The 23156-nt window shown below is 40.9% G+C and overlaps 1 protein-coding gene across 4 annotated transcripts in view; it reads right to left on the reverse strand.

Moving 5' to 3' along the window:
- The window catches only part of EXOC6 (exocyst complex component 6), a 195597-nt gene that overhangs the window by 146909 nt on the left and 25532 nt on the right, over nucleotides 1-23156 (reverse strand). The window contains exon 1 of one of the 4 annotated variants that reach the window (XM_045291180.1): nucleotides 22622-22679. The exons of the other annotated variants lie outside the window; for them this stretch is intronic. The gene's annotated coding sequence lies outside the window, so the exon portion shown is untranslated. Of the gene's footprint in view, nucleotides 1-22621; nucleotides 22680-23156 lie in introns of those variants that run through there. 4 annotated transcript variants of the gene reach the window in all.

Genomic DNA, 23156 nt, shown 5'->3' on the forward strand with positions numbered 1-23156 from the left:
CGATGTACAAATGCGCTTTACACAATTGATGTGTGTATGGATTGGGATAACAGTTGTATGAGCCCCTAATAAAATGTTAAAAAATAAAATAAAAAAAGACCAAAAAAAAATTGAGAAAAAAACTGTAAAAAATAAAATAAAATAAATTAAATAAAATAAAAAATGAAAGAGGCGACATTATAATGGACTTGATAGAAATAAAGAGAATTAGGCCGGAAGATACGTGTGGCAATAAAAATTACATGGGAAACCACTCGGTAACCAAAAAAAAAATAAATAAATAAAACTCTCTCTTTTACATATGGGTTTCTGTGGATTTGTTTCTCTAATGTACCCAGACTAACACAGTGACTAAGTAGCATGAAATGTAGAGAGGAAGTTCCAGGGCGAGCAACCCACTGGATGACCTTTGAAGACCAACAATTGATACTGCCTCACGGAGGAATCCCTGGTGTGCACTGCTGCGTCCATCAGGAGAAATCACGCAATGATGGGCGAGGGGTGAGAACTGAAGCGCAGCTAGTTGTTAAGCAGCATTAAGTCATGTGGAGTCATCAAGAGTCAGAATCGATTTGACGGGAACTATCGACATTAAATTACAAATGCAGCAAAATACGAAACAAAAAACAGATCCCTTTGCTCATCTGATCTCAGCTAAAAGGACTCCGAAGAATCTGTTTTTCTTTTTTGTCTTTGTATGATAATCATTATTCTTTAAAATTCTATGTGCAGGGAAGAAAATGTCGCTCTGCACTACATGAGCCCTAAATGAGTTAACAGTTGTATCCATCCAATACATTAGACAAAATAGTTGTATCCATCCAATAATTAGACAAAATACTGTCCTCAACTTTAGAGCAAAAAACTTTTTTCTCCCAAAAGATCCTTCAAATGTTTATGTCTACTGGACAAGCTCCTATAAATACATACCTACATATATATGATAGAAATAGCAAGAATGAAGATTAAGAACAAATACATAAATTTTCTATTTTCATTATATCTAATCTTCTACACCAAAGTAAAAACGTTAAAATATTAGTTTTCATGTGGAATGTCAGGCCTAAGGCGCGCACAGGGCTCCTTCTGGCATGCCTTCTTAAAATGTGTGTATAGGGCTCCATCTAGTGGTAATAAGATAAAAATACAAAACGATTTTAATTTTAAAATTGGCTCACTGAAATTGAGCCATCAAATCAGATGTCTTAACTGAGGAACTTAAGTGATTTCATTTAAAAGATAATATTTTAAACCGATCACAAGGATCTACATATAACCTCCTCCCTGGGGAATGGGCAACAGAAAAGTGGGTGAAGGGAAACGCCGAGCAGTGTACGATAAAATAATAATTTATAAATTATTAAGGGTTCATGAGGGAGAGGGGAACGGGGAGGGAGGAGGGGGGGAAAAAAGAAAATGAGGAGCTGATTCCAAGAACCCAAATGGAAAGCAAATTTTGAGAATGATGAGGGCAACGAATGTGTAAGTGTGCTTTACACAATTGATGTATATATGGATTGTGATGAGTTGTATGAGCCCCAATAAAATGATTTTTTAAGATAATATTTTATTGTGTTTTTGGTGAAATTTTACATAACAACTTATTTTCCCATTTAAGAACGAGCGCCCTGGTACTTATTTTCTAATTCCTTTTCTAACATTAACGACAGTTTTTCTTGCCACTTTCACAAAGCACATAGCAGCTTGAATTTCATGTCTCCAATACTTCCTAAAATGCTTTTGCACCATTTTGAGCATTCTTTATTCTCCCAGTCTATAAGCATTCTTACTATCCTTTCACCAATTCAAATGACCTATATGAGCTTAAATTCTAGTACCTCAGTCTTAATGTTTGCTTATGTTTAGCAACTACCAAATTTGGATCTCTCTTATGAACCAAACTGCTTATAACAATTCTTCATAAATTTATTTTTACTTAATGCTTTTGGGATTCTAGGAACCAATGTTAATATTATTAAAATTTTGAATACTGATTATAAAGAGATATTTTTCTGAACAAAAATATATTTTTAAGTTAATTAGCCCATAATTATCAGCTTTTAACAAATTAAATATTCCCTTAAGTGCTGCTCAAAGAACATTTAAAGTAATGAAAAATTATTAATATTTTTCAAAAGCTACAAAGTATCCTATCCAATACAAATTGCTTGCAATCTACCTAAAATAGTTTTTTAAAACCCAGGTTTTTGGTAAGTCCATTAGTTTGATACATTTAGAAAACTGATCCAATCATTTGACAACCTGATCTAAAGCCAAGATATGAAAAATGTCCTTAAACAGAAGCAAATGGGACATGTTAAGCCTTAAAGTACAGCAGAGCAATAACATAGCAAAACAGCTTTTGAGATCTAGTGAGACCCTATTTTGACCAGATAATGCCCATGTGCCCCTCATACGTTGTTTTTGTTAGGTGACATGGAGTTGTTCCCATGGCGACACTAGGTGCAACAAAAGGCAACACGGCCCCGTGCTGCACCATCATCACAGTTGTTACACTTGTGCCCATTGTTACATCCACTACTGTCAATACATCTTCTAGAGCAGTGGTTCTCAGCCTTCCTAATGCTTTAATACAGTTCCTCATGTTATGGTGACCCCCCACAACCATAAAATTATCTTTGTTGCACCTTCATAACTGTAATTTTGCTATTGTTATAAATCAGGCGACCCCTGTGAAAGGGTCGTTTGACCTCCAGAGGGGTCATGACCCACAGGTTGAGAACCACTGTTCTAGAGGGTTTTCATCTTTTTCACTGATTCTCTACCAGGGACTCGTCTCTCCCAATAACATGTCCTAAGTACATTCTTGCCATCCTTGCTTGTAAGGAGCATTCTAGCTGTACTTCTTTTGAAACTGATTTGTTTGTTCTTCTGGCAATACTTTCAATATTCTTTACAAACCGTAATTCAAATGCATCCATTCGTTTGTGGTCTTCCTTACTGACAGTCCCACTTTCACATGCATATGAGACGACTGAAAATACCATGGCTTGGGCCAGTTGTACATATATAACATACGACATGCCTTCCTACCTACCCATGCACATTCAGGATAGAGCATTTACTCTAATGCCAAAGTAAGATGGCTCAGTATGATCAGGAATTACGAATAATGACTCAATCAATTAATATGTGCTGATAATTACGTGATCATACTAAGCTCTATGCCAACCAGTGTATAGTATTTATGCCATTGATGCTCTTAAGAAAGAGAATCGATTGGTACTATTGTTGTTCTTGTCATTGTTGTTGAGTGCCACTGAGTCGGTTCCATATACAACAGAGCAAAACACTGCCCAGCTCTGCACTGTCCTCACGTTGTTATGTTCATACCCATTGCTGCAGCCACTGCATCGATCCACCTCCGGGATCAGCACATATATGCTGCATCTGCTCCTACCTGAGTGGCTACTCTGTTTCTGGTACGCTTTTGTACCCTTGGCTATGGACATTTTCAATGTAGCCCCTCAGTGGGGCAATCTCTTCATATCTCAATTTATAACTCACTTGAAACCCTACAGATAGTCAGAAATAGGACTTCTCTCTCTCGCCGTAGTCTTCAGATACACCAAATTCACTGCCATCTAGTCAATTCCGACTCTGGTCTTATAAAGCAGAACAGACCTGTCCCCTAGGGTTTCCAAGGCAAAAAATCTTTACAGGAGCCAACAGCCTCAATTTTAAAAGAGATGTACGGAATACGAGTCAAAGATAGCAAATTAGTTACCATTTGGAAAAAAAACTTTTTAATTAAAATCAGATGACTTGGAATTATTTTCTTTCACATTCATCTACACAACCCATAGGAAAGACATTATCCTTCTAGATTAAAAAATCATAGGCTTGCTCAAAGTAGCCACTCAATCTTGGACGTAACTAGAGTTACTTAGCAAAAGATCCATCCGTTACCTTTATCATCCTTCGGACCATTTAATCAAATAGAACCAACACGAATAACAAACCGTCCCCTTGGTGCTCTGAATCCAGGGTCAAATAAGAAATGACATCACTCCAAAGCAAGGCATTACCCCCAAAGAAAAAGAAGAATTCTTTCCCACAAATATTCTGTAAGCAACAACCATTTGCCACAGACATTTAAATTCAAGCGCTGGAAACAGATGCATACAAACACAGCTTAATACGGAACACAATTAGTCTCTAAATCATACTGGAAGGCAGAGTCCACCCCCCTCCCATTGGATCTGCACAGGCTTGTGACTACTCTGACCAATAGAATATGAAGGACATGCTACCACACGACTTCCACTAGGACGTCTTTAAACAGTCACTCTGTCACATAAGACGACTGATTACCCTGAACTTGGTCTTCAGGAAAGGCCACCTCAAGACACTCCCAACTGACAGAGACATCACCTGCCAACTATGGGAGTGGTGAGTGAGCCACCAGACGGCCCAGCCCAGTTCACACCTGAGGTGGCCAGCAGATGGAGAGCAGAACCCACTATCTAACAGCACCTGCACTGGAGACCCCAAGTCAACCACCCACACAATTTATAAATGTACACAGCATATTTTAAATTATATTCAATTTTAAACTTTTTTCCAGGATAATTTCACTTCTTCATTCCCTCCACCCTCTCAACCTTGCATTTAGCACCAAGCCTTTTGCAAACTGTCCTTAACTTCTTTTCCCTCCCCCAAAATATTCTTCTTCCTCCATATGCCTGAAGCTTAATCTTATACTGCTTTCAAATGTCACTTCAGACAGTTCCTTCTGGACAATTCTATGTTGAGTAATGTATCCAATTATTTTAAATGTCTCCAATCTTATGACATATAAAGCCAAAACCAAACTCACTGCCTTCAAGACAATTCGGACTCAGAGGGACCCCAGAGGGCAGAGTAAAACTGCCGCTGTAGGTTCCTGAGACTAAACCTCCACGGGAATAGAAGTCTCCACTTTCTTCCACTGAACCGCTGGTGGCTTTACCACTGACCTTGTGGTAAGCAGCCCAATGTAACTGCCAGCTCCTAGAGACCCTATGCGCAATATATGTTCAACAGAGGAAAGCCCTGCTCCATCCCAGCTGACCTCAGCACTGTGGCTATGTTTGAGCCGTTGTGGCAACTGCTGTATCAATCCATGTCATTGCGAGGTTTCCTCTTGTTCACTGATCCTCCAGGGACTGCTTCTCCCTGATATCATGTCCTAAGTATACGAGACATCAGCTTGCCATCTTCACTCCTAAGGAGACTTCTAGTTGTTCTTCCGATATGGAGGTGTTCATTGTTTTCACAGTTCATTACATATGAATAGCCTTTGCAGACAACATAACTCAAAGCCATCACATTTCCTGTGGTCTTCCTGATTCAGTTTCCAGCTTTCCCATGCATGTGAAGCAATTAACAATACCATTCAGGATAGGTAAGTCTATAGAGACAATAACTGGATTAATAGTTTCTTGAGGGTAGGGCAGGGGAGATTAGGGGAAATGAGAAGCTAATAACGATGAGTATAAGAAAGAAGAAAATGCTCTAAAAATGATTGTGTGATGATTGTACAGTGCTTCTTCATATGACTGAACTATTGAATCGTATGATATGTGAGTTGTAGGCCAACAAAACTGTTGAGAGAAAGAGAAAACCTAAAATAAGTAAAAGTGCGATGATACTGGTCAGGTGCATCATAGTCCTCAAGATGACATCTGATTTTTAACACGTTAAAGGATTATTTTGCAATAGATTTGCCCGATGTAATATGTCGCTTGATTTCTTAACTGCTACATCCACGGATGTTGATTATGGATCCACACAAAATGAAATCCGTGACCACTTGAATCTTTTCTGTTCATCATAATACTGTCTGTTGGTTCAGTAGTAAGGATTTGTGTTTTCTTTATGTTCAGGTGTAAACCATACTGAAGGCTAGAGTCTTTGAGCTTCGTCAAAGAGTACTTCAAGTCCTCTGCACTTTCAGCATCAAAGGCCGTTGGTCTTCCTCCGATCCTCATGCTGCATGATTCTTCGTACAGTCCAGTTTCTCAGACTGATTGCTCAGCACACAGACTGAACAAAGATGGTGAAAATTTACAACCCGACACACACTTCTCCTGACTGTAAGCCACACAGTAACCCCATGTTTTGTTTGACTGACTGACTGTCTTTTGGTCTACGGACAGGTTCCTCTTCACAATGCTCCCATAAGTGACTGTGATCCACGCAGTCAAATGCCTTGGCAGAGTCAATTAAACCTATGTAAACATCTTTCTAGTATTCTCTGCTTTCAGCCAAGATCCTCTGGTACCAGCAATAATCTCCCTCATTCATGTCATTTTCTGAATCCAGCTTTAATATCTGACAGTCTATGCTGTCCTATCATATGAAGGCAAATAAAAAATACTACCATAAGGTCAGTCCCAACAAAACATGTTTCAACAGGTCTGAGATCAACGCATGGTTGCAGACTAGCTTCCTCAGTAATATATTGTCTTACTCTTGTTAGGGCACCTCAAAAACCAGGCCACGCAAGACAGCCTGAGGGGGTTCTGCTTGGCCAGTTCATTTCAAGACACAGACCAGATCAGAAGATGATATGCGGGGTTGGGTTGTTGTTGTTTTTTTCATTCCAAATGGGTAGCAGTAATCTTAATAGACTTTCTTGAGGGGCCGGGACTATCACGGAGGCTTATTAGGAAGAAGTGTGAAGAAAATTGAAACCTGCACTGGTGAGAAAAGGCCAGGCCAGTTGCAGCAAAGGGGGAAAAAAGTTTTTGCCCATTCTGACAGTGCATCTGCTCATCCTGAGAAGGCGGCAAGGGCTTCCAGATGGCATTCCATTGGAAACCTTACCCGATCCACATGGCAGACCTGCTTTGGCCTTTTAGACTGCTTTTGTGTTCCCCCGAACTCAGTGAACCGTTAAAAGGAACATGATTGAGTCCCTTGAGGATGTCAGAACTCCTGGTTTGACATGGCATAAATTGAAGGGTGCAGAATTCTTTGGGAAGGGTTAGAGTAGCGGTTCTCAACCTGTGGTCACGACCCCTTTAGGGTTTGAACAACCCTTTCACAGGGGTCGCCCGATTCATAACAGTAGCAAAATTACAGTTAGGAAATTAGCAACGAAAATAGTTTTATGGTTGGGGGGGTGGGTCACCACCACATGAGGAACTGTATAAAAGGGTGGCGGCCTGAGGAAGGTGGAGAACCGCTGGGTTAGAGAGATGAAAATATCAACTTCAGAGCCCTACATGGAGGGGATGTCAGGAAACAGTAAGTTCCTAGTTTAATATTTTTGTTTAATAAAGGTTTTGATGATGTTTTGACAATGTTTGTTTTTTAATTACCCCCATATGTACTATACAGTCTATAAGGGAACTTTCCAAAGTTTTCCATGAACTTTTTGAAGTCTTCTCATGTAAAGGACTATCTTTTATATATTTCTATGAAGCATTAAACTTGTTTTTAAAATTATTTAGTGTATTTTCTGTCTCCTACTTCCTTGAAAACTACAGGCATCTTCTTTTTCTGTCTTCAATTCACAAACACTGAAGAGGCAAGAAGCGACCCAGCTTTCAGTGAATACGTTCACTAGAGGGCACCCTTCACCCAAAGTTAATTTCTGAAACTCCCCCCAAAAAATGTGTCTCTTAGCACTGCTTCAAAGTGTGTGACTCTCATACTCAGCCTAATTAGCAACTAAATACTTACAAAGCCAAGAGGGAGACTCCTCCCTTCTCAAACAATATGCTTTATCCTACTGCTCATTGCTTTAATTAAAAATGTGTGCTACTGCGTCCATTTCAACTCATAGGGACCCTATAGGACAAACCATAAATCTGTAAACCTGGAAGCAAACTAGTACAGTACATTGTTCTCCCATGGAGTGGCTGGTGGTTTCAAACTCCTCACCCTGTGGTTGGCAGCTGAGCACTTAACCACTGTGCATTGAAATGGTTGAAAATAGCAGAACGGAACCATATACGTTATAAATTCTCTAGCAATCTCAGGTTCCTACGCATAAGTAGGGGTAATCTACCAAAGTACAAACTTTTATATACTACAAGTGTCTGATATATAGTAGGCATTCCAACGCTGAAACACATATAATAAGGATTTTACTAAAGAAAATCTGAAAATCAGTGAACTTACAATAAATATATTAAAAGAGCAGGTATCTTACACCTGATGGGGGGTGGGGGTGACAAAACACTGCCATCGAGTCCATTCTGACGCAGAGGAACACTATCTGAGGTTTTCTGACTGTAAACCTGGGTGGGAACAGACAGCTTCCTCTCTCCCACAGAGCGGCTGGTGGGTTTGATTACGCGACTCCTTACTTGTTGACCAACTCATTATGCATCACTGTGCATTTACAACAGTAGTAAAAATCTACTACACTATGATGTGCATTGATGATGTAAGTCTAGCAGTCACTCACACCAAGGTCCCAGACAGGGTCGCAGACCGATGACCCCTGTTACAACAAAGAAAGGTAGCCCATGTTGCTCATACAGTAGTTCATTGCTAGGGAGGTGAGGGGTGTTGCTATCTCCCTGAGGCAAGGTTCTGGGCAGAATGGAGAGGGTGGGGTTGGAGGGGGCCTGGTGGGGAAGGAGGGCTGCTTTATGGGCTCTGGGTACCCACAGTGAAAGACCAGGCCATTGGCAGCCAGTGTCCTGAAAGGGGGCTGGCGACTCTTTGAGCTGGGGAGGAAGCAGGACCCCAGGATCTGGGCCTCGCTTCCAGTCTAGAAGGGCAGCAGGAACAAGAAGGGAACTGTGGAACAGCTCAAAATGAGGCCACGGGTGCCCATGGAACAGACAATCAATCGCTCCTATGTAAGTTGAGTTTGAGACGAGCCCTTGTGGCAGGATGGTTATACACTGGGCTGCTAACTGCAAGGTCAGCAGTTCAAAACCACTAGCCACTCCAAAAGAGAAAGAAAGGCTTCTGCTCCTGTATAAAGTTACAGACTTGAAACCCCACAGAGGCAGTTCTACCCTGCCCTATAGGGTTGCTAGGAGTCAGAATTAACTTCGTGGCAGTGAGTTCTGAGTTTGGAAGTTCAGGTTGAAATGGACGAAAATGAAAACAAGTCCATAATGAAAACAAAGCAAAATAGGACTTTTTGAGTGTATCCCTCCTGAATTTCGAAAACATCTCAAGAAAAGATGGAGATGCTCTGAACGGTAATGACAGAAGACCTTATCAGCTGTAGGATGACATTAAGAACATCATATATGAAGAAAGCAAAGGTCATTAAAAAGGCAAGAAAGAAATGAAAACCAAAGTGAATATCAACGGAGGCGATGAAGCTTGCTCTTCCATAGCAAAAGCAAATGGAAGGAGTGAAGTAAAAGCTGAACAGAAAAGCTCAAAAGGGCCGTTGAAGACAACTAATTAAGTATTATAATGAGAAGTGCAAAGACCTCAGGTTAGGAAACCAAAAGAGAAGAACATGCTCTGCATTTCTCAAAGAACAAATTGAAGGAAAAATCAAACCCTGCACTCTCCTATTGAAGGATTCTATGGGGGAAACACTGAACTATGCAGGAAACATCAAAAGATGGTGGAAGGTTACACAGTCACTGTAACAAAAAGAACTCACTGATGCTCAACCATTTCAAGAGATAGGACAAGATCAAGAACTGGTAGTAATGAAGGAAGGATTCCAAGCTATAACTGAAGGCATTACTGAAAAACAGGGCTCCAACAATTGACTCAATTTCAATTACAATGTTTCAACAAGCTGATGAATCACTGGAAACGCTCATTCACCTAGCCTTACTTGTGTTTTATTGATCATGCAAAGGCATTAGACTGTGTGGATCATAACAAGCTATGGATATCATGAAAAAGAATGAGAATTCCAGAACAATTAATTATGCTCATGGGGAACAAGTACATGGACCAAGAGGCAGTCACACAAACAGAATAAGGGAATACTGTATGGTTTAAAATCTGGAAAGGAGTGTGTCACGGCTGTATATTTTCACCATACTTATTCAATTTATATGTTGAGTAAATAATCTGAGAAACTGGACTACGGGATGTAGAATGCAGCATCAGGATTGGAAGAAGACTAACAGGCATGCAAAAGATTTGGTTGCCATGCAATACAGATGCTACCCTGGATTATGCTGCCCATAACTGAACTGTTTTGAACTAGTTAGAAGCCTTATATCAAGGATTTATGCTGTAAGTCTTAGAAGTTCTATTGCAATGTAACTCAGATAGCAGTGGTTCTTAACCTTTATTTGAATGGTGGCTGGAGGTGCAATTCTGCAATTCCTTCTTCCAATCATGATGCTACATTCTTCTTCATATAATTCAGCTTCTCTGATAATTTGCTCAGCATACATATTGAATAAGTATGGTGAGAAGAGTTAACCTAATGCACACCTTTCCTGCTTTTAAACCATGCAATATTGCCGTGTTCTGTTTGAATGACTGCCTCTTGGTCCTTGTACAGGTACCAAATGAGCACAATTAAGTGTTCTAGAATTGTCATTCTAAAGGCTATCCGTAATCTATTACGATCCATGCAGTCAAACGCATAGTCAATAAAACACAAGTAAGCATCTTTCTGGTATTCTCTGCTTTCAGCCAAGATCCATCTAACATCAGCCATGCTATCCCTTGTTCCACATCCTCTTCTGAATCTGGCCTGGGCTCTGACAACTCCCTGTCAATGGACTGCTGCAACTGCTGTTGGATGATCTTCGGTAAAATTCTACTTGCATGTGATGTCAGTGATATGGTTCTATAATTTGTGCGTTTTGTTGGGTCACTTTTTTTTGCAATGTGTACAAATATGGATCTCTTCCAGTCTGTTTGAAGGCATAGAATATGCAAATAGACTCTCGAGGAAAACAGAATGTCAACCAGGTCTTTAGAATAATAGACATAAAAATGTAGTATTATTTCGTTTTCACACAACCCTTTTATTTTTTCCCCCAAAATATATACAATACGAAGAGGATTCAAAAAGTTCATGGAAAAATACCATTCTCTTTTAATTCCACTTTGCAGCAAACTTTTTGAAGGCCCATGTACTATGCTGGTATGTAAAGAATTCACAATAATGTAAGAAACTTAAGATACTGCTGATCGGTGTCCCAATTGTTATCCTATAGCTAGAGAGCAATTGAGAGTTTCTAGCAACCACAAGAGGAAAAAAAAATATAAACACAGAGTCTAATCTCTTTTCTCACAGAAAGAAATTTGCGTATAAAATATCTACCTCTGCATATTTCCCCCTGGGAGATTTCATTTGTTTGCTACACATGCTCTTAAATTGCTTTCTAAAATAGTGCCCAGAATTCAACTCAAGACATCCCATTAAACGAACTTAAATGACAGCATCGACACACACTGATTTTGGCTCAGTAGAAAGTAAATGTCTAAAAATAATGATGGCAACATATGTACAAATGTGCTTGTTACAACTGATGCGTAGATTGTTTTAAGAGTGGTAAGAGCCCTCCATAAAATGATTTTTTTTTTAAAGAAGTTAAAATCATATATTAAAAAGATCATATGACCTGACAAAAAGGCAAAAAATAAAAGCTGTTTTTTCCTATGTTTCTGAAGTTGCAGTCCACTTAGCTCATGGTCCCCTATGTGCAATTTCTGTGATGTGTTCTCACTAAAAGCATCCTGTTTCCATGCACAGGAAAGAACCGAGTGCACCATTTCAGTTAACACTACTTCCTATATCTGGGGCCAACATTCTGTCCTACTTCTATTAACACTCACTGTCGTCTGGATAACAGAACCGCTCACTGATGATGGTTAATGAACATCCTCTAAGGTGAAGCCTGAACTGACAAGCAGTTAACACAGATTTGCAAGAGACTTCCTTCTTCCTGTTTTTACCCTCCTGATCAAGGAGATGTATCTCTTCCTGTTGACTTTTGCTCTACTTGGTAAAAAGCAAAAGAAGAAAAAAAGAAATGGACACACTTAATTTATTTGATTTTAACTGACCCTTAGAATTACAAGTTGAATTGTGAAAATATGAATTTAAAATCTTCTAAAAATAAGTAGATTAAGGTACATAGGTGTGGGCTGTTTTCCAAGAAGCCTTTAGAAATCACGTAAATAAACAAACGTCAACATCATGATTTTTTTTTAATAGCTTATGAGATGAACTATGTGCCCTACCAAGGTCTTTTCCAGGAGTAAATCAAACATTGCCATACGCATGCTCAGCCTATCTCTAGCTGAAAGAATTGAAGAAAAATTCATGCCTCAAGTTTTCATATTGAAGGACTCATGGACAAAATATTGAATGATGCAGGAACCATCTAAAAGCAATGGAAGTACGTAATACACAGTCACTGCACCGAAAAGAACTGTTTAGCATTCAACTATTTCAAGTAGTAGCGTATGATCAAGAACCAATGATACCAGAGAAAGAAGTCTAAGCTGCACTGAAGGCATTAGCAAAAAACAAAGCTACAGGAACTGATGGAATAGCAAATAAAATGTCCCAACAAGCTAAAGAAGGACTAGAAGCACTCACTCATCAATGCCAAGAAACTTAGAAAACAGCTACCTGGCCAACCAAGGGGAAGAGATCCACATGTGTATGCATTCTTTAGAAAGGTGACCCAACAGAATGCACAAATTATTGAACAATATCACTAATATTACATGAAAGTAAAATTTTGCTGACGATAATTCAAAAATGATTGTAGCACTGTATCAACAAGGAGAGGCTAGTAATTCAGGCTAGACCCAGAAGAGGATTTGGCACACGAGAAAGATCATTGCTGATGTCAGGTAGCTCTTTGCTGAAAGAAGAGAATACCAGAATGATGTTAATTGTGCTGTTTTGACTCTGCAGAGACATTCAACTATCATATATACTCGAATATAAGCTGACCTGAATATCAGCTGAAGCACCCAATTTTACCACAAAAACTGCATTAAAAATGTGCTGAAAAACTTGGCTTATACACAAGTACATATGGAATACGGATTAAAGCCAAGCATGAGTAACACTGAAAAAAAGAGAGTTCCAGATTTCTACTCATGCAACATTTGTACATGGACCAAGAGACAGTCAGTTGAACAGAACCAGGGAACACTATATGTTTTAAATCAGGAAAGGTGTGTTTCAAGGTTGTATCCCTTCGACATACTTATTCAATCTGTATGCTGACCAAGCAAGCTCAGAAACTGGGTTACTGAAGAACATGGCATCAGGACTGAAAGAAGTCTCATTAAAACTTGCGATATGGAAATGCCATAACCTTGTTGCTGAAAGCAAAGAGAGAGGGCTTGAAGTATTTGTTGAGGAAGATCAAGGACTACAGCCTTCAACTTACATTACAACTCAATGGAAAGGGAAAAAACCCTCACAACTGAACCAATACACAGCATTTTGATAAACAGAGAAAATTTGAAGTTTTCAGGGATTTCATCTTGCTTAAATCTACAACACTCAAAAAAATCACACAACACGCTGCGTCAGGCAAACTGCTGCACAAGACCTCAAACGTGCTGAAGAGCAAAGACGGCCCTCGGAGGACGCAGGTGCAGCTGACCCAGGTCATGGGGTTTCCTATGGCCTCATGCATGGGAAAGTTGGACAATGAATAAAGAAGATTGAAGAAGAGTTGACATATTTGAATTATGGTGCTGGTGATGAATATTAAAAGTACCATGGACTGCCAGAAGAACAAACAAAGCAGTCTTAGAAGAAATACAGCCGCATGCTCCTTAGATGGCAAAACGTTGTCTCACTTACTTAAGACATATTATTAGGAGAGACCAGTCCCTGCAAAAGGACATCTTACTTGGTAAAGCAGTACACCAGCAAGAAGGAGGAAGACCCAAAATGAGACAGATTAGCATGGTGGTTGCCAAACATAGCAATGAGTGTAAGGATGGCGCAGCATCAGGTGGTATTTTGTTCTGTTGAATGTAGGATTACTGTAAGTTGGAACTGACTTTAGGCCACCCAACAGCAATAACATTGGCCATGGAGTTGATTCTGATGTACAGAAACCCTATCGAAACAGGGTAGAACTGCCCCATAGGCTTGCCGCGGGCGTCAGTCTTTATGGTCGCAAACTGCCATACTTGCTCTCAGGGATCACCTGGCGGGTTCTAATCCTCAACCTTCAGGTGAACAGTGAGGGCTTTAACCCCTGCACCACTCGTGCTCCTTGTTCCAGGAGTTAAGAAGAATTCGCCAAAGCATTGATGTCTCAGTAAAACAACAAAAACAACCTTCTTTGCCAGGGAAAATGAACACAGAAAATCCACTGAGCTGTAACACTTCTGATTTGTGTATTTTATCATGCTGAAAAGTAGAACTCAAAATAAAGATATAACATAATGTTAATATTTAGGGACATAATAATTCAGCAATAAGCTTCACAAAATGGACACTACAGGAAATGAAGGAAAAGGAAAAACTAAAGGGATTTTAATTCATCTTTCTTTTTTTTTAATCATTTTCTAATACATCTTTCTTAATGCAAAAAGGGTAATGTAGACATTTGAAAACGGAGGCTACAGATAGTCAATTTAACCAATAAGATGTGGATATGTGTGTATGGGTGTGTACAAGCCTCTGAACCCCAGTAAAAGAGAACACTTTCTTTTAGGAGCACATGAAAATTTAAGAAACTGTGTATTGGCCACAAGTAAAATCTGAGTGATTTTCAAATACAAATAATGCACACAGATTGATCTAACTAGAATGCAACTAGAAAGAGTAACAACAAATGTAAACTGAAAGGGCTCTCCACACCTGGAAAATTAACCCTATTTCAAAACAAAACCCTTCTATTAAATAACCAACAAGCCAACTAACATATGGGCAAAAGATCTCAAAAGGCAATTCACCAACGAGGATATTCAAATAGTCCACAAGCACATGAAAATCTACTCCACATCATTAACCATTAGAAAGATGCACATCAAAATCATAATATCTATCACACTACTCCAGGGAGAATGGCAATGATCGAGAAAGCTAAAACAAGATTGTAGAGACACTGGAAATTTCAACCACTTCTGGTGGGCAGGCAAAATGATAGTCACTGTGAAAAAGAATTGGCCAGTTTCTCATAAACCTGAACCTACAATGTCAACAGCACCCAGCAATCCCAATCCCAGGCACATACTTAGCAAAGGCAAACACAGGAACACAAACAAAAAATGAGCACCCATGTTCCCTGCAGCCCTTCTCCTTCCTAATAGCCAAACGGTGAAGACAACTGAAAGGCCAACCATCAACAGAAGAACAGAGAGACAAGATGTAGTCACCCCAAACAATGGAGTATTATGCAGCAGTAAACAGAAATGACGTTCTGATGCAGGGCGCAGCACGGATGGACCTTGAAAACATTATGCTGAGCAACATAAATCGGTTGCCAAAGCACAAACACTATATGAGCTCCTTATCTGAAATAAGCAAATATACCAAAACCAAAGATTATTATTAGTAATCAGGAGAGAGTGAGAAAAAGAAAGAAAAGTCTGTTGTGGGTTTTGATCGTTTGTTTGGAAGGTAACGGGCTTATGTTCATTCTGGACTAGTTATACATGGATGATGCCAAAGAGCGCTGGTAACACAGTGAGTTAAGCATTAGGTTGCCAACCATAAGGTTAGCAGTTCGAAACCAGCAGTCACTATACAGGGGAGGATAGACAGTTTGCGTCTATAAGATTTACAACCTTGGAAAGCCTAGAGAGCAGTTCAACTCTGTCCTGGACTGTCATTATCGGTAGGAATCAACTGAATAGCAGCAGGTTTGCTTTGGTTTATAGATAGATAAAGGATCTCCCTTGTGTGAGAGATGGATTTAAAAATCTGTTTTTTTTAAGTCTTGTTTGTTTGTCTATTAGTCAATTTTGATCTCAAATCGGTCAAGCCCACTGGGATCAAGTCTTTGTATCTGAATCAGTGTGAGTTTGTATATCTCTCTGACTCTTACAACCCCATACCTGTGGGTGAGGCTCATGGAACCATGCTATATGTCTTACCAAGAATGCATAAGTGTATGCAGTTATTAGTTCAGAAAGCCTTTTAGCTCTACCAGTGCATGTAAATGGAACCCTGGTGGTGGTGTAGGGCAGCCACCGTGATCTTAACTGACAAGTCAATAGTTCAAACCCACCAGCTGCTTTGAGGGAGAAATAAGAGGCTCTGCTTTCATAATGACTTAGTCTTGGAAACCCAAAGGGGCAGTTCAACTCTGTCCTGTACAGGGTTACTGTGAGTCAGAATCAACTTGCCGGCAGTGAGTGGGTAAATATATCCTAGAACAGCATACAGGTGGCAAAACAAATTAAGAAAATGATGGGACTGAATCACTGGGCTTGGGGTGCAGGACCACAGTCTTGGGGATGGGGTTGTATCATAGTTCACGAAGACAAAGTGCTACATCCGACTGTCGTAAGCAGCCACTCGGGTCTTAAAAGCTAATGAGTAGCCATCTAAGATGCAACTATTTCTTCCTCCCTCGTCTGAAGAAAAGAAGAAAGAAGAAAACTTTTAAAACTCAAGGAAAAACATCGTCCAAAGGTCGAACGGACTATGGAAACCATCGCCTCCACGACCCTGAGTTCAGCAGAACTACATGGTGCCAGGCTATTACTACCACTGCTCCGATCAGGGCGATAGACGGTCTTGAGCAGAACAGGAGAAAAATGCAGAACACAATGAAAATCACAGTGGGATCTCGAGGCTGTGGCCCTGAGACACTCCTCAAACTCGGAACGGAACTCACCTGTCACTTAGCCGCCAAGCAATAGATAAGCCTATAAAGGGAACAATAATACTCATGAGGAGCCTATTCCTCAGAACTTTCCCCAAAACAACATCCAAAAGACAAACGGGCAGGAAAGAAGGAGAAAGGATTTGAGGAATGCAGGGAGGAAGCAAGGCGAGTGCCAGTACATCAAGAGAACACAACCACTCTAAAACAAAACTCATTTGCTCTACAAACTGCAAGCTAAACCATAATAAAATGACTAAAACGTTCATTTGGCTTGCAGTAGATTTTCCTAACCCACATGTTGTTCGGTGCCATCTAGTCAGTTCTGACTCACCTAATCGCCGTACCACAGAGCAAAACCCGGCCTGGTCCTTGCCATCCTCACAACGGTTGTTATATTTTAGCCCATTGTTGCAGCCCTGGGTCAGTCCTTCCTCTTTTTCTCCGCCCCTCTACTTTACCAAGCATGCTGTCCTTCTCCAGGGACAATGCAGCCGCTGCTTCCATGGGTATTGACTCAATTTCTTCACCATTTATCATGACATTGGTCACCAGAGCAGACTGTAAGCAGTTACTGATGCAGATCAAAGACAACATCCTTCAGTACGGATCACAACTCAATGCAACTCAACCCACAGTTTCTGTTTCATGTTCAGATGTAATCCATATTGCAGGCTGTGGTCTTTGACCTTCACCCTTAAGTGCTTCAAATCATCATTTTTCCCAGCAAGCGTAGTAAATCAGTTGCGCATAGCAGGCTATTAATGAGTCTTCCTCCGATCCTGGTGCTGAATTCCTCATAATGTTTTTCACAGTATTTGCTCAGGATACAGACTGAAGGAGCAAGGTGAAAGGATCAACCCTGCTGCAGACCTTTTCCAATTATAAACCACATGGTATTTGCTTGCTCTTTGCAAATGACTGCCTCTCGATCCATGTACAAGTTATGCAGAAGCACAATTAAGTGTTCTAGAATTACTACTCTTGATGTTGTCCCTAAATGTGTATGATTCACGTTGTTGAATGCCTTCCCATACTTGACAAAACACACATAAGCATCTTCCTGATAGTCTCTGCTTTCAGCCAAGATCCACCTGACAGCAGCAATGACATCCCTTTCTCAACTTCTTCCGAATCAGGCTTGAATTTCTGGCAATCTCCTCTGGATGGATGGATAAAGTCATTCTTATGGTATTTTCTGCAAAATTTTAATATATTAATGATACTGCTCTATCATTTCCATATTCACACTAGATTCAGAAGAAGAAGTGGAATGGAGTACATCATTGGATCTTCACTGAAAGTACAAAATACCAGGAAGATATTTACTTGGATTTTATTGCCTATGCAAAGGCATGTAAATTTATGGATCTTAATAAACTATAGATAACATTGGGAAGAATGGGAATTCCACAACAGTTCATTGTGCTCATGTGGAACCTGTACAAATAGAACAAGAGGATACTGAATGATTTAAAATCAGGAAAGGTATGCATTGGGGTTGTAACCTTTTATCATATTTATTCAATCTGTATCCTAAACAAATAATCCAAGATGAATGACAGGGAAGAAACCACGTTATCAGAATTGGAAGAGGCCATTTAACAGCCTGTAAATGACACAAGCGTATTTACTAAAATCAAAAAGGACTTGAAGTAGTTACTGACAGATTAAAGACTGAAGTCTTCAATATGGATTGCAACTCAGGATGAAGAAAACAAAATCCCCACAACTGGACCAACAGATAGCATCAGGACGCATGGAGAAAAGACAGACACTGTCGAGGATTTCACTTTACTTACATCTACCATCAGTGCCCATAGAAGCCACTCCAAAAAGCTCTCTGCCATCAAGCTGATGCCGACGCATAGTGATCCTATGGGAAAGGGTATAACTGTCCCCTGTGGGTTCCCTGCACTGTAACTGTTTCTGAGTAGAAAGGCCCATCCTTCTCCCAAGGAGCCACTGGTGGTTTCAAACTCATGACTTTGTGGATCGCATCCCAACTTGTAACCACTACGCCACCAGGGCTCCCAGGCACATAGAAGCAGCCGTCAGGAAATAAGTCAACATATTGCCCTGGGCAAACCTGCTGCAAAAAAACTCTTTTCAATGTTAAAGAGTAAAAATGTCACTTTGAGAACTACGGTGGGCCCGACCCAATCTTGAATTATAGAGTTGGCAAAAAATATTGCAAAGACCATGGTCTGCCAGAAGAATAAACCTTCAGTCTTGGAAGAAATACAGCCAAGAACGCCCCTTCAAAAGGAGGAAGGCAAGACTCTCGCTTCACATTAATCAGGACACGTTATCAAGAGGGATCACTGCCTGGAGAAGGGCGTCATGTTTGGTAAGGAGAGGATTCGTGAACAAGAGAAGGATCCTCGATGAGATGAACTGACATAGTAGCTTCACAAGGGGTTTAAGCACAGCAACAATGATGAGGATGGTGTGGGGTCATGTGACAAGGCAGGGTTTCCATCGGGTGTACATACAGGGTTGGGATGAGTCAGAACCAACTTAATGGTATCTAACAACAGCAGCAATAAATTGTTATAAGACAATTGAGAGGTGTAATTGACCCAGATGTTATAAAAATCAGGGATAAATTCCCAGAAGTCAGCCTTACACTGTGATTCAGGGTGATCAGACCTGAGGTAGTTTTTGATATTTGTGACTGGTTACAGGCAGAAGAAACAGTACTGTGAAACTAGAGATGAAAGAGAAACTGTGTTTAAGGAACTGGAAAAAAAACATTATGACTAGAGCATCAAATGCAAAATAAGGTATAAGTTCATAAACACTCTGAAAGTCATTTAAAGGAATTTATACTCTGAACCAAAGAGGAGAGAAGATGTTGGTTCTCCTACGGAGCATTACAGACCATGTTTAGATTAGTGTAACCCAAAGGCCAGTCTGGCTACATGGTGAGAGAGGGCTGAAATGGGGCAAGGAGGGAGGAAGGAAGGACAGAGAAACTCAGTGCAATAAGCCAGGGTCAAGAGGATGGCCTCTGGTGCGGCAGTGGGGAACACAACAGACGGACAAAGTCACCCAGCTCCTACGATCTGTCCCAGAAAAATTCTCATCCACAACACAGAGGGAAAATGTATGATGATGTTCATTATGATTTTGTCTGCAACAGTGGAGGGTTGAAGGCACCCTAAATTTCTCCATTACTCAGGGAATTGATACCAGTCATTTTAACTGTAACATGGTGAGTGTATAGAATACTATATAGCAATTATAATCTATTACTACTTAGTAAATTCTTACATTAACATAAAAGAAAACACTGCCATCTAATTGAGTCCAACTTAGAGTGACCTATCTCTAGGGTTTGCACGGTTGCAAATCTTCATGGGAGCATATAGTTTCATCTTTCTCTTGCAGAGTGGCTGGGGGATTTGAACTGCTGATCTGCAGTGAGCAGCTTAAAAAGAGGAATGAGAGAAAAAGAAAAATGAACATGTGTGCAATGATGTACACCCCTCCCGCTTTCCCCCAACATGTCAGATCTGACAAACAAATGAAAGATCAGATAGAAAAAGATTGCCACTGGAGTGGCAGGAGAAAAGAGAGAGTAATATTCACCTGCCAAACCCGCGGTCACAGAGCGGGTTTCCATTCACCGCGCCCTTACGTAGTCTGTCCAGGGCTATAAACCTTTACCAGAGCAGACAGCCTCATCTTTCTCCTGCTAGGCAGCTGGTGGATTTAAACTACCGATCTTGTGATTAGCAAGCCAGTGCCTAACTCATAGGGCCACCAAGCCAGCTACAAGATTAGGAAATAGCAACCAAAATACAATGTTAACACAAATACTTCAGGATAGTTGATGTCTGGGGTCTGCTTTAAAATCACCCTGGAAGAATGGGCAGAGAAAACGATCCAACATTACCCAGAAGTTAGATAATGGGTTCACAGTGGTCCAATACACTATTTCACTTTCACACATTTAAACTCTCCATAATAAGAGATTTTTTTCTCAATGTAATACTTAGATTTCACTCCATGAAACTAAACAAAACTTAGAGGAGAAACAGCGGTAGCTTAATCACTGTTCAACAGACAGGACTACCAGAGTGCCTTTCATGATGTATGAAAAGCGACTGCTTGTGCATGAGATGGTTAAGGGGTCAGTTGCTAACTGAAAGGTGGGTGGTTCAACCCCACCAGCCTCTTCGTGGGAGAAAGATGTAGCAGTTTGCTTTGGTGAAGGGTATAGCCTTGGAAACCCTATGGGGCAGTTCTACTCTGCTTGGGATCAATTCCATGGCGGCTGAACACATGAGAGATGACAGGCATGAGTCACTGGAATCTGCTAAAGGTAAACATGGCTTTCCACAAAGTAAGCAGGTGACAACTGTCAACCCAAAGAAAACAGAATGACACTCAATTTACATTCCTCACAGCAGCTCTGGTCTAGAAAGTTACCCTGAACACTGAACGAGTGAACAATGAACCACTGCTATGAGGGAAGCCCAAGTTTAGGCTTCTGTGAAGTGCTGATTGCAACATTTTTGTCAAACTTAACAAAATTTTGTTTCATGTGTGTTACTGTTGCTAACAGAACTAGATCTCTTGAATGAATTACGCTTCCTTAGCGGACTTAGTGACCCTACTCACAGAACGCTACCCACAGCAACCTATAGGGCAGAGTTAAACTGCCACATGGTTTCAAAGGCTGTAAATCTTTACAGGAACAGAAAGCCTCATTCTCCCACAGCTGCTGGGTTCAAACTACTGACCTTGCATCATGCCACAAGAGCTCCTAGGGGCACTAGGCTTTGAAATAAACTCAATGGCATTTGGTAACATGCTTAGCATATATTTTTTCTCTGTAAGGTCCATCATAGCCTTCCTATGCTTAGAACATTAGATGGGACTTCAGTTACCCTGCCTGGAGGCCATTTTAAACAGCAAAATCCAAAGGAGAAAGGACAAAAATGTGAGAAAAATGTGCCAATAAATAGAATGTAAAGGACACTTGTTTACAAGAAGATAGAGCACTGCTTTGTTTGACCTCTGCTGGGAACGTTATGTATAAGGTGACTTAAAAAAAATTGTCACTCTGCACATGACCATGAAAGCACAGCCAAGTTTTCATTGTGACGTTACAAATAAACTCTAGCTAGTATGCAAATTCCCAAATACGGACCCACAGCTAGTGGTTGACTGTATTCCTAAAGTATCTCAATTTCTTTCAAAACCTTGTTCCAAATCTGTTCATTTTGTTTCTCCAACATGAAGCTTTTCCTTCACAACAATAAGACTTTCAAAAATGAACTTTTCAGCTAACTGTACCACATCCTGTACTGATACAGTCTCGCCATGCCATAGGACAACACTTCTTTTCAATCTGGAATTTCTAGAAGTAGTTGGAAAAAAACAAGGAAATGCACTATCGCTTCCTAACAGGAATTTCATACGAGGAAAATGTATCACATGCCAAACACATGCTTGGTGTTAGAAACAGTACAAACAGGCAAGGCTCCTACTATCTCCGGCTTATTTGGCATCACCTCATTCTACAAATAGGGCAAATGAGACCTAGACAGGCTCAATGGTTTTGCCCACCATGGCGGGATAGAGCAAATCAAGCACCTGGAAGCTCTCCGCTCCAAGGCATGGTAAGTTACGATGGAACTTGAGTAAGATGGCCTGTTCTACTACGTCCAGAAACTATTTGCTGCTCCATTTCTAGGAAACATAAGCTGAAGAAAATGCAAATCGCAAACCAAAATCTGCCCCAATAGCCCTGACTAAATGAATCATACATTTCATTGATCATCATCGCTGCTAAAGGTCAAAGCTATCCTCCTTGGGTGGCGCTGCGAGGTAAGCACTATGTACTAACTGAACGGTTTGACAGTTCAAGTTCCAAGGAGGCCCACCTTGGAAGAAAGGCCTGGCGATCCGCTTCTGAAACGTCGCAGCCACATACAAGACGCGGGTCGCATGAAACCATCCCCAATGGACTGGACCAGCACCTGGCGTCTATTCTTGAAGTGTGCCTAATCGAATCGAATGGGACTATCCGCTCTGGGAGGGCAGCAAGTCTGGCATGGAATATTGATGGCCTAACACCGTGTTCTTAAGGGGGATATGGTTGAGCTGTTCTTTTTTTAATAAACGGAAAACGGATGCAAAATTCATGAAACCTTCGTGAATAAGTGAAAGCGTCCTCCACTGGCTCCTCCCTCGCAGCCCACGCTCCTTCCTCGCCCACCCGCGGCCATGCGGGGGCTAATGGGGCTGGCCGCTCCCGCTCCACTTCAATTCTCCCACGCTCGCCGCAGCCGCGCGCGCGCGCGCGTGCCACGGTCTCCATGGGACTGCGCCCGGGGACCCCTCGCCGGGTGGCGATGACAGCCCGGCCACCCTCAGCCGCCCCGCTGCAGGCACGGAACGGGCCAGGCCCGAGGCGCG

The sequence above is a fragment of the Echinops telfairi genome, unplaced genomic scaffold (genome assembly GCF_000313985.2).
Source record: "Echinops telfairi isolate 266 unplaced genomic scaffold, ASM31398v2 ScPeMD7_70;HRSCAF=299, whole genome shotgun sequence".
In the NCBI taxonomy this organism is placed as follows: Eukaryota; Metazoa; Chordata; class Mammalia; order Afrosoricida; family Tenrecidae; genus Echinops; species Echinops telfairi.